Source organism: Tachypleus tridentatus, chromosome 7 (genome assembly GCF_004210375.1).
Source record: "Tachypleus tridentatus isolate NWPU-2018 chromosome 7, ASM421037v1, whole genome shotgun sequence".
Lineage (NCBI taxonomy): Eukaryota > Metazoa > Arthropoda > Merostomata > Xiphosura > Limulidae > Tachypleus > Tachypleus tridentatus.
This window is the reverse complement of record NC_134831.1, coordinates 151,631,292-151,650,913: the sequence shown is the minus strand read 5'-3', so window position 1 is coordinate 151,650,913 and position 19,622 is coordinate 151,631,292. Positions and strand designations below refer to the sequence as shown.

The 19,622-nt window shown below is 33.0% G+C and overlaps 1 protein-coding gene across 26 annotated transcripts in view; it reads left to right on the top strand.

Moving 5' to 3' along the window:
• LOC143256918 (TOX high mobility group box family member 4-like) overlaps nucleotides 1–19,622 on the top strand; it is a 254,755-nt gene that overhangs the window by 168,614 nt on the left and 66,519 nt on the right. The window lies entirely within an intron of this gene.

Below are 19,622 nucleotides of genomic sequence, written 5' to 3'. Positions count from 1 at the left end.
TTCAGCTGTAATTGATTACAATTCTCATTGTGAAATAATAAAGACCCTATTGCAGTTGAGGAATAACTGTTTTAGAAAATTCTTAATACGTATCATAATACCTTGTTCACCAAATAACGTGTGATTAAAATCCGTTGGTTTGGTAAATTGAGAGTTATAAATGTGCACACAATCCCTGGAAATAAGTCTTTTGAAAGGCTTACATCAAAAATCAGAACAGACTTATACTAAATATTCAACATATGACAATGCAAATTTGCAAATTATTATTAGGATAAAAATCCAATATATCTGCCTTACGTAAAAATCATCTTAATCTCAGGCAAGCCAAAACACTAAATATTTGCATAGTTTAACGTCTATTTCTTAGTTTTGAATTTTAGTAGAGATTTGTTGTTAGCTTATATACTTCAACAACTATATGAATATTTCTGGCAAAAAATGTTAACAGTATTTTTAAAACCTTGCAGATTTCTAAGGTTAAAAACACTTGTTCTTGTAATTTGTATCGGATCTTCATGGCTTTATGAGAATGCATTTTAATTTTTCCTCGTGTTTATAGACTTTTATTACTAGGATAATTTGTAAGGATGTTTTACTTAAACTAAAATGTCAAATGTATGTTAACCTTATTTTCTATATATCACAAATTATTTTCCCTGGAAAGAAGCAGTTAGCTGCCAAGGAAAGGTCACCTGTTTTAACCGGTTGCATCACTATATAGTACTTTGTTTTCTGTCAGTCAATGAGTAGACACTGAAATGACATTACATAAGGGACACTTAACGTTGGAAGTTATACTATTGTGACATGAGTAAAATGTGTGCATGCCATGAATTACCAGGAGAATTATGCACCTTGTAGCAACGATGCAGAATAACATGCAAACTTGAAAAGCAGAAAACATAATGTGTTACTCTTAGTTTTATTTACTCTTGAAACAGAAAAATTCCAGGGATCGTCTGTAAGTACATCTAGTATTTATACATGTGATAAAATATACGAAATGAAGAAGATTTAAAACATCTTTAAATATAAGTTAATTAAGAGAATCATTTACAAGACTGCACGTATATGGCTTTCCAGACTTTGTGGAAGTACATTTGGTTTAGTTTTTATATTCTTTGTGAGATGTGGTAAGAAGAATTATCTCAAACAGAATAGGGATGGACAAAAAACTTCAAAAGCAAGAAACAAAAATATGATACTCTTAATTTTGATTTTATTTTCTCCTGAAATAGAATGCTTTCAGGGACCCTGTATAAGTACATCTGACTTGCATTTTAAGCATATGGTACTGCATATGACACTGACATGTTTAAGTTATGATCATTATTACATTATTAGTCATGTTATTTTCAAGTTAACTAAAGCAGTATTTAAAACTGTAAAAAAGAACAAAAGAAACAGCAAAGTTTCCCTATACTCTAACAACTTAAAATAATTTTCAGAGCGTAAACACTTTTTTTTCCATTTAATATCTTCACTGTTACACAAATATTTAGTTGTATTAAATGTTTTAGAACCATAACGGTTGTTTTATTTCTGTTAACTGTCATTTCTGGCTACAAAAACATTGCAGAAGAAGCGTTAATTGTGATTATATAACAAGTTTTGCATTGCAGTTTCTGATAGTTTTAATATAATTTATGATATATTATAATAATAATTTCCCATCAGAACAAGTTATATACTTTGAGTTAGACTAAAAAACCTGGTCATCAGTAAGCTAAATAAATATAGTCTTCCTACGTTTCTACTTATAAAGATTAGAATACATTGTTTCATCAGTTGGTTACCCTCGCTGTTAACGATACTTTCTGTCAATATCTCACGAGTTACGACCAGCTTAGGAAATTTAGGCCAGTCCTTAGTAGAATACAAAGCAATCTCGATAATGAAAGTGCCTCTAAAAATAAGAATGAAGAGTAATAAAAATAATTACACGTTTCAATAAACAGCATTAATGAAAGTAATTACAAAGAAATAATATATCTTGTCTATGGAATATAGAAACATTACCATTGAGCTCTCCATAATGCAAAATGTTGGCCTCAACAGACGTCATACTTGTCGAGATAAATCATTTTGCCGCAGCTATCGTGAATCGCAAACAAGTTTTACGCCCTGTACTTTAATTGAGCACTGGGTTTTATATTTGTCTTTTTGCCTTAAAGTGTGTGGTAACCTTTTCTACATTTTAGTTTATGCCAGAGTTTTATTTTTATGTGCCACATGTTTCGTGATATCATTGTTTCAAAATTAGTTTTAGATATAATCAACAATGAGGAAATGCTATTTTTACCCCCCACCCCACCCATTTGAGTGTTAAATTTAACTTAGTGGGTGTATAATCTTCATAATGCAATTTTTGCTGCGTGGTTACTTGAATATAAAAAAATGGGTAAATTATTTGATGCACAGTTTAAGTATGATATAAAAATTGTTTTCATACGAATTCGTAAGAATAGAAAAACTCGCGATTTGTGTATATCCATATCTTCATGTGTATGTTTATATACGTATACACCTACAAACAGATATGTACGTGATAAGTTACAAGTTTGAAATCCATTTGTGTAATCAAGATAAGGAAGCGTATTGATTAAGCAAGTACTGATTGGGTCTAAGCTACTTTGTAGAAAGAACAATGCAAAAAAGTTTTTCCGTTTGTTCATGGTAAACAAATTGTAGGTAAGAAACTCATTAAACATTTGTTTTGACGGAACTTTTATAAGTTGTTTACATTTTTTTATTTATTGTGGGGTCGATTCTTTCTATTATACACTTTATTTCTAATATACGTTCGTAAACAATCTATTTAAGGACTACTTTTGAAGGCTTCAAGGAGCACGGTACATATTATGTATACGTGTGCGTGTATATCAGTTAATTAGTTAATTTCCCTCAAAGGAATTTAGGATATTTTTTTCTTGCATTGATCCAGCTCCATCTGAATCCATTCTTTGATAACGTCCATCCATACTCTGACTGCCGTCCTCGTCTACTTAAAGAAGATGTCACTATTCAGATTCAAGTCTTAAAGTGTATCCTCAGTAGCTGGGTTTTCTCTTTCTTTTTTGATGGTATCATTATTTTCGAATGCCTGATTATTTCATTACTGTATCATTTCATAGTTTGTTCGTGCAAAGCTACACGAAGGATCTGCGCTAGATGTCCATAATTTTATAGTAATAGGCTAAAAAGAAGACAGATGCTAAACGTTATCCACCGAATTGTGAGATTTCACCATCATTCTAACAACGTACTCACGAGTTCAAATATGGAACGTAACTTTTTATGTGAAAAAGAATTTTTTAGCTCCTCAGTCCGACATGCTTACCATTTGGCTGTGCTCCAACTTCTTGTGAACCAACTCTCAAAAACCTTTTTGGAGATTTCTTATCTTTTTCCCATGGTTCTGATCCATATGAAAGGTGGATCACACATACTACTTCATAATTCTGTTATTGTGTTTTGGTAAGTTGTTTGAATGGTAATAATCTTTGTCCACTGATGAAAATGGATTGTACTATTTCCGTTTGTCTTATTTTCCTTTGGCACTTCCTGACTTCTCTAAGTTGATGTCCAAAATAAAGAAACGGATCTACCTGTTTCAAAACGTTTTCGTTCATCCTAATTCTTGCTCATGGAAATATTTTTCTTCTTTGAAACAACCATCGTCTTCGTCGTCTTTACAATTAACCATCCCCCAAACTTGCGTCTTTGGTCTGATCTGCTGTTTTCTTTTGAAGTTTGAACTTGTCGAATGGCCTTTCCTATACGTATGTGTAATGCAACATCAACTTTCTGTTGTCCTCGTTCGTGATATAATAATGTTGTCACTCGGAAAAATGTATGTAAAAGTTGTCATCTTGAAAACGAATGATGGGTGTTAGGGTGTTTCCTATCGGGACGTGATATGTTAGAATAACAACTTCTGCGCCTTTGACTGACCTGCAAAATTACACGTTCTTTGTAGTTGAATTACATGATGCAGCATATGTAATAATAGATGACGCAACTTAAGCTTGATTACGCTAGCTGTAATGAGTGTTTCATAATAAGCTTATTGTTATACCAGGCAATGAGAGAGAATATATTGGAAAAGGACTTATGTGAAACAAATGCTTAGATTGTCACCGTATCTCTACCTATCAGTATTCATTTGTATTCAATCTGCTTTCTCTCCACTGATCCTCTTGATCTAGGCTAACTTATTAATTAACGTTGTGTGTGCCCATGCATTTATTTTCGTTAACCCTAATGTATAAGTATCTGTTTGCAAGCAATATGTTTTGAAATTTAGGACAATATACTGAAAACATTACAGTTTTTTGTGGTTTAATAAATACCTATTTATCAAAGTAATGAAGAAAAAAATAGAAAGCTGTTGTCATTTGATATCGTGAACACGTAAACTTTTGGAAAAACATTTTCCGTGGCTTGGATTTGAACTTAAAATTAGCCATACACATTTACAGAGAAAAAAAATTACTAGTAATAAGAAAAACCTTTTCGTTGTTGTTGTTTTTCCTGAACTGAGTAGTTATACTAGCTGTACATCTCCATATATTTTCGAGTTTTCCAAAGATACGACACTTAAAAAGCCTGCTGTATTTCCAATGTGCATATCATCCTAACGCTTTTGTCACGCCCCTGTTTTAATTATTTGGAAATATAATTATATTTATCAGTGGAAGGTCCATCTAAATGAACATCCGTGCTTGTTTCTGACTTTTGATTGGTTTGTTTATTAGTCTTGCATCCCAGTGCTTGTTAGGAAGACCTAATCTTGCCCCAAATATGGTTGTAATTAATTAATATCATTTTTCAAAGATATAAGGAAATGATGATGGTGTGTTTCTTTTATGTTTGTTACATAAATTACTCAGTTGTTCAAATGTTCTTCCATTTCGTGTCTAAATTAAATCTATGCGAAATGTCGGTGTTGAAATAGTAGTGTTGGGAGAATTGAAGTCGACCAACGATACAGAATGTGTGGAAAAGTCATCCATAGTCCTAACGAATTCCCAAGGGATTTAATGAAAAATAACCGTACCGTAGATAAATGAGTAGATGCAGAAGTCGACATTATTTCATGGAGTAATTTAAATTAAATTTGAAAAGGTTAGTAACTTTATGATACTGTAATTACTCACAATCATGTAATTATAACATTTATTTATTTAATTAACTACATGATACAGGAAAACACTTTGTCTTTAATTGGTAGTATATACAACTTGCATTGATAGACCTGAATAGGAAACATTATTGCAGTTCACAACTGTTTTCAATCGTATGCATTTTAATTAATGAGACAAACTTCGATTTAAAATTAAAAACATGAGTTTGTTCAAATACGTATTTATGATCGTTTTAAATCAACTTATCAGTACATTTACTTAATTGTGTTATATATGTCTTTAATCTACCATAGCCCAGTGGTTAGCATGCTGGTACATAGATCCACTGTTTGCGTCCTGTTATCGAAAAAAATATCGCGCTTCGCACTTTAGATCTATGGCTGCGTTATAAAGGTGACAGCGAAGTTCCACTTGTTAGTTAAACAAAAGTAACCCAAGTTAGCGGTGAGTACTAGTGACTGGTTGCCTTTCATCTTATTTATCCCTTCAAAATTAAGTACGACTAGCGTAACACTATGCCAATCACTCTGATTAAAACGTGCATAACAGTAGAGTAAGCAACAGCCTAGGCCTAACTTTACCGACAAATTCATATGCCAAGGTCCCTTTTGTTTATATAATTATCTGTCTTTGTTTTCACTGGATGAGTGCATCTGCTGGAAGTAGAAGACAGTGGAAGAATGATGGCGGAGTTTGCAATGTTATCTCTCACCGCAACTTATTTGATTTTCAGGAAGTGTACAGGATAAAAACGTTTCATAAAAATATAATTAGAAATTTCTAAAATATTCTAGAAAGTTGGCCACTGTGGTAAGTTAAGCAAGGGGTGAGTTCGACACACTACAGTGTATTTATTCACATAATTCCGTAAAGGTATGTTATGAAGTTAATGTGAGGTTGTAAATAAGTACAAGACAGTTTTTTAAAAAAGCAACAGTTAATGCTGTCATGGATGAAAGATGGTTAAAACATGGTTTAAAGAAAGCGATATCTTTCCAGTGCTGTATCGGAAAAGGAAAACCAAAAGGTTTCTCTTTTCAAGTTTTCGGAATAATAGACATTACAAGTAACTGAAGAAACTAATATTAGATACAAGTTAAGAAACTGCTGCTCAAGCTTCCAGCTTTTATGTCTCAAATGCCCGGCATGGCCAAGTGGTTAGGACGCTTGACTCGTAATCTGAGGGTCTTGGGTTCAAATCATGCTTGCCCTTTCAGCCGTGAGAGCATTATATGTGACGGTTAATTCCACTATTTGTTGGTAAAAGAGTAGTCCAAGAGTTAACAGTGGCTGCCTTCCCTCTAGTCTTACACTGCTAAATTAGGAACGGCTTGCGCAGATAGCCCTCGTGTAGCTTTGCGCGAAATTCAAAAAACAGCAACAAAAAACAATCGGTTTCTCAGATATTCAAAAATCCACAGATAAAGACATTCTAAAAAAAGAAAGCTAAAGAGGAGGTGAATCTACACGTTTATTTTATGTGAGGGGTCTAAGTGATTGAAAATTGACTTAAAGGTGTAACACTTATTGCTCGAAAAAATTAATGTAGTTACTAACATTTGACTTTCTTAAGGAGGCAAGTAAATAGAATTTACTAAGTAATACACATGATAATTTTCGATGTTTTTTTTTTATTGGTGGACCACAATGGGTTATTTGCGCAGTGCCAACAGTAGATATCGAAATATAATATTTAGCGTTTTAAGCCCTTAGACTTATTGCTGATTCCACCTGGGGTCGTTTTTTCAATGTAGAAAAAGTATTAAAAATGAATTAAGTATTCAATATTTGTTTGTATTACAAGTTATTCAGCATAATTAACTTCTTTTCTTTTTGTCGTAAAACAGAATAAAGGATAGAGAGTTTTATCAGTAATTTTATGTCAACATAAAAAGTCAACAGATTATCGCAAGGCGTTTCAACAGTACAAGGAATTAGAATCTTGACTTAAAACGGACCAAACGATCAATCAGTAAAACCTGCGACTTGCTAAGCAATAGATAGAGCATTGGCAAATTGTACTTGTAAGACTTGTTGCCTTTATGATGTCTCATGAAACTCAGAATATTGCTCTTCATGGAAGTCCTGAGATGCTTGCTATTTACGCGTGGAAATTTGTTCAATAGTCAGTCATTCAAGAATTATTATCAGAGAAGAAATACACCATTAATATATCAGAAAGGGCCTCAATAATAAGTTGATTCGATTGTTGTCCAATAACCACAAGTTAATGTATTTAGCGTTTTTATAACTGACAAGCATTAATCGATTGTTCTTGACTGTGTTCTTCAAAGCCGTTTAGAGCTTCAAATAGCACTGACCAATAAAAATTTATTGGTATTTTTGCATCTGAAAGATACAAGTAATAATGCTATGACCGAAGTAGTTACCAGCAAAATGAGGAAATTGCGCATTCGATGCCACGGGTATAGCAAAATAGCTAACTAGAAGAAGAAGAAGAATGGTCTTTAGAAAAGATATTTAAATCCAAGAATTTATTTTACTTTGCAGTAAACAATGAATCTTATGTTGAATGACGTACTAACTGGTTTATATTTTTATATGTTCTGTCTCAGCTCTTTGGGAAGTAAAGTTACAACATCTTCCACAGTTAATTATAAATCAACTGAATGACACGCGATGAAAAAATATAATTAATGATGTTCGCGCATTGCGATATTACGATTTTCTGGTTATATTGGGTAAGAAATTACCCTCACAGAAACCATTGGAACGAAATTGTTTTTATGATTGAAAGCAAACACTGCCACGATGCTAATTTTCAAACGCGTGAATATTCCTGTAATGTGGCACTATTTAATGTATGAGATGAACCTCGATAATTGATGCAGAGGTGCTATTTTTGTCTCTCGAACTGTTCAGTAACTACAGAAAAATTAAACATTTGTCAGGACAATATTGATGAAATTTATATGCAAAAACGGCTCGTTTGGGTTGAGAAAATATTTTACATAGAAGAGCGAACAACGTTTCGACCTTCTTCGGTCATCGTCAGGTTCACAAAGAAAGAGGTAACTGACCGGAAGCTGACCACATGTTTGAAAGGGGTTGTGTAACTGAGTGTCGGAATGTAGAGGGCGGTGTTAGGTGTTTGAATATATAATTTTATTTATTAATATAGGTATAATGGCGTTCCTTTATATTGGTTTATTTTGGGTTTAAGTTGTTGTATAAGTAAGGCTTCTTTAATTTTGCGTTTGTTTATGTTTGTTTCTTTATTTAGTATTTGAGTGTTTTAAATAAAATTATATATTCAAACATCTAACACCGCCCTCTACATTCCGACACTCAGTTACACAACCCCTTTCAAACATGTGGTCAGCTTCTGGTCAGTTACCTCTTTCTTTGTGAACCTGACGATGACCGAAGAAGGTCGAAACGTTGTTCGCTCTTCTATGTAAAATATTTTCTCAACCCAAACGAGCCGTTTTTGCATATAAATTTCTCAACAAGTGGGTTTCTCGACATCACTGATTAATATTGATGAAAGCTTTTCATATAGACGTTGGTAGACGCATGGAACTTTATGGAAGAAATGAAAATAGTTAGCGATAATTTCACAAGAACAACAGTTTCGTTCATGGAAAAATAAAAAAAAAATCCAAAATTGTGATAAGCCTATCTTTGATATATATCAAAATTTCAAAGGCAATTTTTTGAACAAAATTGTCGACACTACCAGTTAATCAGTGAAGGAAGGTTTTCAAACAGTTGAAATAATCAACAACTGTCTCCCCCATCAAGACATCTTTCTGTCAATTAAGACGTTTAAAATACCGGATAAAACTGTGTGAATTGAATGATAATTACTTAACAGGAAACGCTGAACCACTTGTGTGGGGGGGGAGACAGTTGTTGATTATTTCAGTAGGAGGTGACCATCCAGTGATTGTTAAGAGTTCACATACTGTATTATGAAGTAAATAAAGCTTGTTCATTTTCCGTCATATTTCGTGTTTAGTTTCGTTATTTCTTAGCTTAAAATTCGGTAATTTTAGTTCAGGTTTTATTTATGGTGTATCTAGTTGAATCTTCCATTATAACTACCTAATAGTCTGTGTGGAAATCAGTTAATCTTAGAATGGCACAGACGTCAAACATGTCGCCCGTTGCTCCATGATTCAGTTTATGGGGACATTTCACAAAACATGTAAAAGTCATTGTTATAAACTGTTTTTAATCATTTTTATAAAACAGTATCCTTTGATATTACCTTAGGTAGCGAAAGATGTTTACGATTTTCTTTGTGTCCACAGTAATTTATCCATAGTTGGACCATTAAAAAATGCGTCTGTTTTTGTACATGAAATCTTCTGGTGACATTTATTTCTTAGTGTCGCCTTCAGCATAACCTAGTAAGAAATTAATCCTTTTGTTGATTAATGTAAACATCAAATAATTAGCTTGAAATATACGTTAGGGGATTCCTCGAGTAGTCTTTGGTGTTGTGTGAAAAATATTTAAGTTATGAAAAGAGGACAAAGGTTATAAACGTTTATTAGATATTTTTCACTTGAAGGAAAATTAATTATGTATAGTATTATATAAGTAGTAATAATTTTAAGCATCTCTTGAAAGTTCATATGTTCAAAAAAAGTTTTTTCCTTTTTATTTGTAAGAAACTTGCATTATTATAAGCTTGACTTACGTAAAGTTGAAAAACAAAGACGTATTTTCAACCTTCGTATCTCACTTAAAAGCTTACAAATAATAATATCTTGTTCCAGGCCACATAACTAAGTGGTTTAACTTAAACTTCATACTTAACGTTCTAGAGTTTTCCTGGAAAATGTGTCCTATTAAGCTGTTCAACCATAGGATGTGTGCGTAACAGAAACTAAAGTATTTGTTGAGGAAGAAAGCTCACTTGGTACCATTGTTACGTCACTCACAGAGTTCTGTTGTGATAACGTTGTTCGATATTCTTACAAAGAAAAACATAGTGTATATGTATTTTTTTCTGATTTTTGATTGTATTATCTCGGAACGAAACGAAATCTATTAACAATAAAAAGATATGTAACATACACACACATTTAGCCTGACAGTAGTCCTCAGACTCAGTAAAACAGTGTGTATAAAATATTATTAGGAACATTGTTACAGAATGGCCAGATAATATTAAGAAACATGTTGCTTTATAATGGTAATAAAAGAGAATTGTAATTTCTCATTTTTCTGTGTTTGTGAATTTCATTTTTATGAAAAAAGCAATATCCCATAATTATTTTTACCTATCGTTAATGAAGTAATATTTTATGATTAATATTTATCGTTAATAAAGCAATATCCCATGATTACTATTAACTATTATTAATAAAGCAATATTATTTACCGCTAACAAATTAGGACAACGGTAAGTTTTCCGATTTACAACGTTAAAATCAGGGTTCGATTACCCTCGACTGATATAGCAGATAGCCCGATGTGGCTTTGCTATAAACAAAACACATACACCGTTAACGAAGCTGATCTGCCTAGAAGTGGCGAAACAGCTGTCCTCAACAGAGGGTAGAGCTAAACGAAGAATGTATTAGGCCGCTACGTCACAGTTTCTCTTTTTCAATTTCATCCCCGGTTAGAAAGAAAGACAATTTTTAACATATATATATTCGAAGACTGAACAATTGATGTGCTATATAATATCGAATAATGAATTTGACGAAATGTCATAACGTTGTTCACATACCTAAGTTAATTTAGGTTATTATATGGTGAAATAAAACGGACTCAAACCCTCATAAATAAAAACGTGTAGTGAGTACGACCTCTGTGAAGCCTGTATAGAGTTAATTTAATTTCGTTTTATTAAGTTACTGATAGAGTTACAGCTTTACTCGAGTTAATTTAAACGACGGTAATTAACTGTAATTTATTGTCTATATATGCATAAGTAACTTCATGACTAATAGAAAAGGCTCCAATATTCCTTAAAGCAATATGATTTGTGAAGTTACGGTCCGTTTTATTTCTCTGTAGTGCAACATAATGTTTGTGGCACCAAACAGCACTTGGAGACGGTGGTTTTCCAAACGCTATCCTGTGCTATGGAACTTTAAAATTGTTTGATATATATGAAATGAATACAGAGGATAGATCAGAAAACCGCAAAATGTCAACCAGTATGTGTATCTACATATTTTTATAATAGCAGGACAAATAGATTATTGTGTGTGAGAGCGTAGTATTTGCCTTCATTGTATTTAGGTTTTGCTTGCTTAAATTGTATGTGATGAGTATGTGTTGAATGTGTGTGTGACTTCTGCATTATAATCTCTATAATAAAAAGGATAAATATTATAGAAGTTTTTAAGAGAGACTCGTTTCTCCTTTGTTTGTTAACTTTGTGCGTATGGCGTTTGCATGTATTTATAGTAAATAACGCATATCAGTGTTTTGTATAATGTATATGCATATAATATTAATATACAGGTATACGATATATAGATATGTCAGGCGTATTCACAGTGCACGGGTTTCCTTCTATAATATTAACACTGAATGCTATGCTATATCTTACATATTCCTGGATAATCATGTGTCCTATAAATGGATAATCATTAATATTTAATGAGCCAAAGATAATTTAACTGATAGAGTAAACATAAAGGACTATATCATATAACGTTAACACCAGAGTTTTGTATCCTTTGTGTATTCTAAGAGATTACCCACAGAGTGTAGTGTAATTGGAGTATACATGAGGTCATGAGCTGGTGTTTAGTTATGGAAAATTCTGCGTGCCTATCAAAATTGAGCCGCTGTACTATCTTCCAGGTTTTAAGATATGAGAAGTGAAGACGGTCAAAGGAACCACAGTTCTGTTCCACTCAAATAAACAGTTGTTTACCAGCGATACACTAACTCTGTGTGTATAGCATTCGCGTGTATTTGTAGTTAAGCTGAAGACGGGGAAAGGAAACCAGAGGTGTTTGGTGAATCTGGTGCTTTGAAAGAAAATTATCACGTTTTGGAGCTGCTATTGTTTATTCCTAAAAACAACTGTCATTTGTAACACTACATTAGCTCAGCATTTACTTACATCACACCAAGACGAAATTATTTGACGTCTAAACTTGTATTTTTGTAATTGTTCTGGGGGTTGGAAAATGTGTTGTTTTTTAATGTTTAATAATATATACATGTTCTGTATAAAGTTTATTTACATTAAACTTGTTGAAACTCGAAACATTTTACTCGATTTGTGCAAAAAGGTCGAATCTAACAGTACTAGTAGAGAAAATACAAACCTTTAGAAAACACTGTTTAATGTTTGCTGTTTGTGTGTGTGTGTGGTCCTGGACAGGGTCAAAATATTTGAAAATCTATACAGTGATAATTAGAAAATTTGTATAAAAAGGTTAATATTCCTAACTTGATGTAATGGATAACTTTAACTTGTACTGTTTAGTGCAAATATTGGTAGTAAAGGTGGGAAGGGGGCATCGACCTTCTGTTTATTTCTGACTTGATCCCATCGATTCTTAGTGAATAGCTCACATTTAAATGTATAGCTGAGACCTTGGCATTCTTGGTGCCTTAATATATTTAATGATAAATGTGTAAAATCGCAGTAATAGGAAGATAATTAAAAAAACAAAGCCTTATCGTCATGGTCTATTGTAAATAATATGCATTAATTAAAGTATACACAGTTAGGAACTAGATTTAAATCAGTTTACTTTATCTCTTCCCGACCCACATTTTAGGGACTTTCCAGTATTAAAATGTTTAAAATTGCGTTAAATGTGAAGATAAAAACACATTATCATCAAGATAATATAGCGAATAAACATTTGTGAAAATGAATGTAATAAGTGAGACAGAATTAAGTTAACGTTTTTAAACATTTCAGTTCGATCATGTAGTTTGCCAACTGAGTCGATGTGGATTGTTTTGTTACGTGTTTTAGTTTTTGTTTTTACTGAAATGTATTGTAAAAGAAATTATTTCTAAATACACTAAATATTCGCCTGTTATGTTTGGTACCTGTTTTTTATACTTATATGTGTAATTTGGGATGATTTTGTTAAAAACTTATCCTTTGGAAGGGATAGCTGTTCTTGTTTTCACAGTGTGTAACGTTTTTTAATGTTATATTGGTTTATAGTAATCTTATTTTTTTAAAAACATAACTGTACATAAAATTGCCCACTATGTATACAACTGTTTACATTTGATAATATTCAAGAAGTATGTAATATAGTGGTTATCTCACGGACTGCGAATCTCATGGTCTTATCTTCGTGAAAAATCTTCGGATTTACAACGATGAAAGTCAGGGATTCAAATCCCCTCGGTGGACACACAACAAGATGGTACGACGTGGTTTTGTTATAAAAAAAACACACGCGCACACACGTTCATACAAACGTAGTACGCACTTGGGATCGTGGATGTATTATGAAAGTAAAATTCAGATTCAGATTCCATATTGGGAGTGGGTGACGTTGATTAGTTTATCACTTCAAAATTATAGACGACTAGCGCAAGTAGTCTTCTAGTAACTTTGCACAAAATGAAAAAAATATGTGAGCAAATCCGAATCTAATTGGCCTGGCATGACCAGATGTATAAGGCACTCGACTCGTAATCTGAGGGTCGCAGGTTTCAATCCCCGTCACACCAAACATGTTTGCTCCTTCAGCCGTGGGGGTGTTATAATGTCACGGTCAATCCCAATATTCGTTAGTAAAAGAGTAGCCCGAGAATTGGCATAGGTGATGATGACTAGCTGCCTTCTCTCTGCTAAGATAGGGTATTACAGAGACCTCGTGTAGCGTTGCGCAAAATTCAAACCAAACGGAATTTGATTATCCTTAGTCTAAAGGTGTTAAATAATTTATCTTTTGCATATATATTTTAATTAAGCAATTTTTTTAATTTCCATCTTTAAATGCGCATTAAAAACATGTTAACCGTTTAGTATTGTGCTGTGAAGAACCATACGAACTCACCGTTGAGAAACTACGCTGAGTAGGACGTAGTTTTAAATGTTTTTGTCTGATAAAAACTTGAAATAGTTTAAACTTTTCTTTGCTATTTTTATTTCTCTACTTACATTACGGATAAGTAGAGATAGCAGCTTTGGCATTAATTTTTTTTTCACAAAATACATGTCTCAAACAAATAACAATTCTTAGCTTCAAATTAATTTGTAGAGTTTTTCTTTTTCACACTAATGTGTAAGTTTTCATAAATGTCTTTGTTTCTTGTGAAATTCCTTTTTTATTATTATTAACATGTTTTAATCTAAAACTGACGGAGAACGCTGCACGCCAGTGGCACAGCGGAATGTATGATCACTTACAACGCTATAAACCAGGTGTCGATACCCGTGGCGAGTAGAGCACAAATAGCCCTTGGTGTTGCTTTGTGCTTAGCCTCAAACAAACAAGTAAACCAAAAACATTCGGCTAACCTTGATCCACTTATATTTCAAGGGCTATTGTGTGATCACGTTTTACTGACCTCAGCAGTCGTCGACATTAATTCAGTATGACTATGAAAATACATTGAAGATTTTTTTTGAGAGAAAGGGACATTGATGTTGTTTTTAAAATTTTATATTGATTGTTACATATTTGAGATTAGTGTGATGAATATGTAGTTCAAAAGTGTTTGTTCGCGTCCCATTTCCGCATAATGGTGCCTGTCTCCATTTTAGAGGCGTGAAAATTGCTGTAGGGGTATCATTCAAAGTCTATAATTTCACAAAGATCTAACAAAAGGAAAATTAGCGATGGGTGTTCTTAGTTAACTGCTTTCCTCTAGTTCATAGAATTAGCAAATTTTGCGTAGCTGTGTGCGTAAGGCGACATTAAAGTGTACTTTTTCAGATATGAAGAGTTACACAATTACTGTTTGTTTGTTTTCAGAAGTATAAAAGAAGTCATTCAGAATTTACCAAAATCGTTTCGTAATTCGTTCGTCCCGGTACTTGCAGTAAGCCTTGACCTGGACAGCGATGTTCTTTATATTAGGTCAGGTTAAGATTATGTTAGAAAACAAGAACAACACAAACGCACGTGTCTAAGTTTTTGCGTTTGTTGAATAATAATAATAATAATAATAATAATAATAATAATAAAAATATCATTGGGCCAGAGGGAAAGCTGCAGTGGTATCTATTACATATAATCAAGTACTAGATCTTTCTGATACGTAGATCTGTATTTTGAAGAGTTACATAGTATGACATCTTAAATAATCTATGAACGTTTCGTCAAGATATAAATTGGCAAACTCGAAACGTTCTTCTGATTGATGTAAACTCAATCTTTGGAGGGTCCACCTGAATTTCCAATGTCATCAGAGTAGATGAGCCAGTCCCTTCGTAATAGTTTCTGGCATCACACTTACAAATGGACAATCCTGTTATGTATAGAAAATTTAGATGACAAAATGGTGTCGGGATAAACTTTTAATGTTATTCTTTATTTAACTTTGTCTTACAGGAAACACCTTCGCATTCTTAGTTTGAATATTCCTCTACAGCCAATCACGTGTTTTATTTTTTGTTTATGTAAAGTTTTGTAATACGTGTTTACAAAAGCTCTACCTGTAATGAAAATTGTAAAATGAATTTGGAAATTTATTCCAGAATCATTTTGTTTCCTAAATGTTTCCGTGTTTCACGATCGAGTGGGAGTTATGCTTTTATTTGGATATAAACGTACAATTATTAGGAAAAAAAAATCTGTCGCTAACTAAAAAAGCTGTGTACGACTGGCTACTGAACTTTGAAAAAAGAACCGAATACAATAGTGATGGAAGTGAACATATCATTTGTTCCGGCTAATGATCACTTAGTAAACTACTCCGTCTCGACTTTATGTTCAGAATAAAATCCCTACTTTACTGGCTTCACCACTTTGTCCATCATTATACCTTTCCTTTAGAACACTAATTTTATGACCATTTTACAATAGTGTGAGATTTTACGATTGAAAATTGTGGTTCTGTTTGTTTTGTCACAGTGAAAAGCCAATGAAGCAAAGATTTTATTCTCCATATAAAGTCAATATGGTTTAGTCTACTATGTGATCACTAGCCGGATCAAGTGATATGTCCACTTTCATCACTATCCTTCTTGATTCCTTTTTTAAATTTCAGTAGCCAGCCCTACCTAGCTTTTTTTAATATAAAATAGAGTACGAGGATTACTAGATTATAGAGTGTATTATAAAGGTTTATAAATTTTACATAGGATAATAATAAAATAGACAGTCAAAGATCGTGAAAAATATTCTGCTCTTATCAAATTATAAGGAAATTATAGTTACTGCTAAAACCAGATAGGTGCTAGGCCTCTTAAAGAAATATGATGATAAATGAAAATGAAATAAATTTAGGTTTTAGCTGTTTACCAGACAGGCTTTGGGACGCTGTTGATTAGCTGAAAAGCGGCATATCCACCAGATAGAACTACTGTGCCAAATAACTTTTGATGACCTATAGAGAAGAAAATCCAGATGACGTTTGTATTGCATTAATACAGGCGCCCTTGTCATTCATATATAAAGAGTGATAGCGCGCTATCATATTTATTCTAAGACTATGAAAGCAGTGGCGTATTTAGGTAGGAGCAAGAGGAAGCTCAGCCCCAGGGCCCATGGTCTCAATGAGGGCCAATTGATAATTTGGCTCTATGTAAAATTACATGAGATGTAGGGCCCACACAACCTTAAATCCGCCACTGCATGAAAGTTAAAGTAAACACGAATATATAATTGTAAGTCAACCACACTATATTGAGTACCTAAGAGCCCTTCCATATCAGTGCCCATTATTGTGTGTGTATATATATGTATATGAGTTATGGCATTGTTTTTCTTGGTATTCTGTTTTCATTCATGGTCAGCCATCGAATCTTATGTCTGTTAATCAAGAATTGACTATTTTATTCAACAGAATAAGCCAACTTTATGAAGTTCGTATTTTCATCATTCCAAGCATTAAACTAGATTTTAACAGGATCAAAATGGCATTGTTTGATTATCTTGAAACCATGATTTAAAAATTCAAACTTCATTCATTCATGTATTGCAAATATGACAGTTTATATATTTTAGAAAGGTATACACAACGCCGTCCATTCAAAGAGGCATTTTCAGATGTCAGAATAATGTGAAAGAATACCGGATAATAGAAACAAGATATTTCTCTGCCACTAGAAACAAAAAATGCAACTTTTCCTCGCTAATTTCATGAATGATTATCATAAAAATCATGTTGGAAATTACTGATAACCTTTAGTTTTCGAATTATGCTAGACTTTGATGGCGATGTTTTCACTCCTGTATGTTGGTGTGTTTTTCTTTGTAAATTTGTCATCAAGATTTCTCTAAAGCGGCTGAATGAATGTGGACGAAAGTTAGTATACATTTGGATTTTCATGACCCAGTTATGACCTTGATTTTTGACCCTCCAAAAACTAAATACTTTTACCTTGTCATAGTCCAAAAATCTGTTAACATGGGGCCGATTTTTCACACTGTATTTTTCTCTGTAACTCAATCACAAGTTATCAGATTTTTGAAACTTTATTAAGATATGTAGAATGTTATTCATTATTATGCTATCAAATGTGATCCGCGTCCGTTAATAATAATGGACATACGGAGACATTTTCATATTTTTTGAAAGTCCAATAAGATCAACAGTGCGTGACAGAGGTACGCGTTTTATTGAGTGCTCTTCGAGTTTTCTTATATGTTGTAAAAGTAACTTTTCTTTAATAACTTCATTTATTTATTTAAAATTGTATTTCAGAATATTCAAAAACGATATATAATAACAATACCAATTTTAAAAAATAACCATTATAACAATATTATGTACTGAAAATTCATTCAGGCAATGTTCAAAACTTTTATCATGGTATTATTCTTTGTTACAAAATGCCTGCTTGACTCGTTTCGTCTTTTGTGTATGTTCTCAGTTTCACGCTGTGAGAACCAACAGTAATCTCCCATCACCACAAAATTCCATCGTCCTTGATATCGCTGTTCCATTGTAGAAATATCTTGGCAGTAGTTGAAAATGTCATGCGACAAACAATTTATACGGCTTTACAACTTAAAAAAACAAACAAACTGTAAAACTCCATAAATATGAATACTAGTCAATATAGGCCCGGCATGGCCAAGTGTGTTGAGGCTTTCGACTCGTAGAGTAAACAAACAAGCTTAAAGCTTGAGACATAGTGTTGACATTATTTCATCAAGCTAAAAATCCCCATTTTGACATACCTAAGTATTGCAGCTTTTAAACATGGGAACAAATTAGGGATTTGTAGCTTGAGGAAATATGTCAACACTATGTCTCAAGCTTTAAGCTACTTATCTAGTTTCTGTAATTTTTAAAATAATTTTATTTCATTATAGCATCATGCCTACTGTTAATTAATACAAAAAAGGTTTCCATTAATACGGAGTTCTCAAACTCTGTTAGCTGGTCACTCTTGAAAATACTTAACATTGTGCCGACCCCTTTCCCACACACAAAATTAAATACTGTGCATATTATAAAATTTCCATTATCACAATATTTTAAGGTCTTGTAACCTCCAACCCGTTGCGACTCCATTTTGGATCGGGGCCCTGCAAGGCCAGGTGGTTAAGGCACTCGATTCGTAATCTGAGAGTTTGCGGGTTCGAATCCCGTTACACCAAACATGCTCACCCTTTCAGCCGTGAGGGCATTGTGATGTGACGGTCAATCCCATTATTCGTTGGTAAAAGAGTAGCTTAAGAGTTGGCGGCGGGTTGTGATGACTAGCTGCTTTACCGCTAGTCTTACATTGCTAAAATAAGGACTACTAGTGCAGATAGCCTTCGTGTACCTTTGCGCGAAATTAATAAAAAAAAAAAAGGATAGGAACGCTAGCTTGAAAAACGCCACAAAAACATATTAAAAGTTGTAACTTCACTGCATTTTAAACTCTGGTAATATTCGAAAGGTCTGGTCTGTTCACTAGCGACCAGGTTCTAGAAGTAGAAATCCTTAATGGGCCCATTAAGAGAGGTGCTTTTGCACGTGTTATTTGGCTTATTCGCGTATCTATCACAGTTGTCTTTTTAGAGAGTGTTCTCCATATTTCAGCGCTATACAACGTATAACTGGGGTATAAATATTTGTAGTTAGTGTTTCTTTACCATGCATGACTCGGTTGTTATCTTTGTTCTGTGATTGTAATTTTAGTCTTTTAGTGTATTGTGTCGTTTATCAAGTGTATTTAGCTTAAACTAATCATGTATAAAAGCTTTATTTCAATAATAATATTCAATATAAAACTTCCATATTTTCATCTTTCTGTCAACATATAAGGAAATAAATGAAGTGTATTGTTACATATTTTTCACATACATGCAGTAAAAAGTACGACATTTCCGTGAATGGTCGTTGTAAGTACATTTATGGCGTTCGTTTAATGTTGTGCATTGAAAC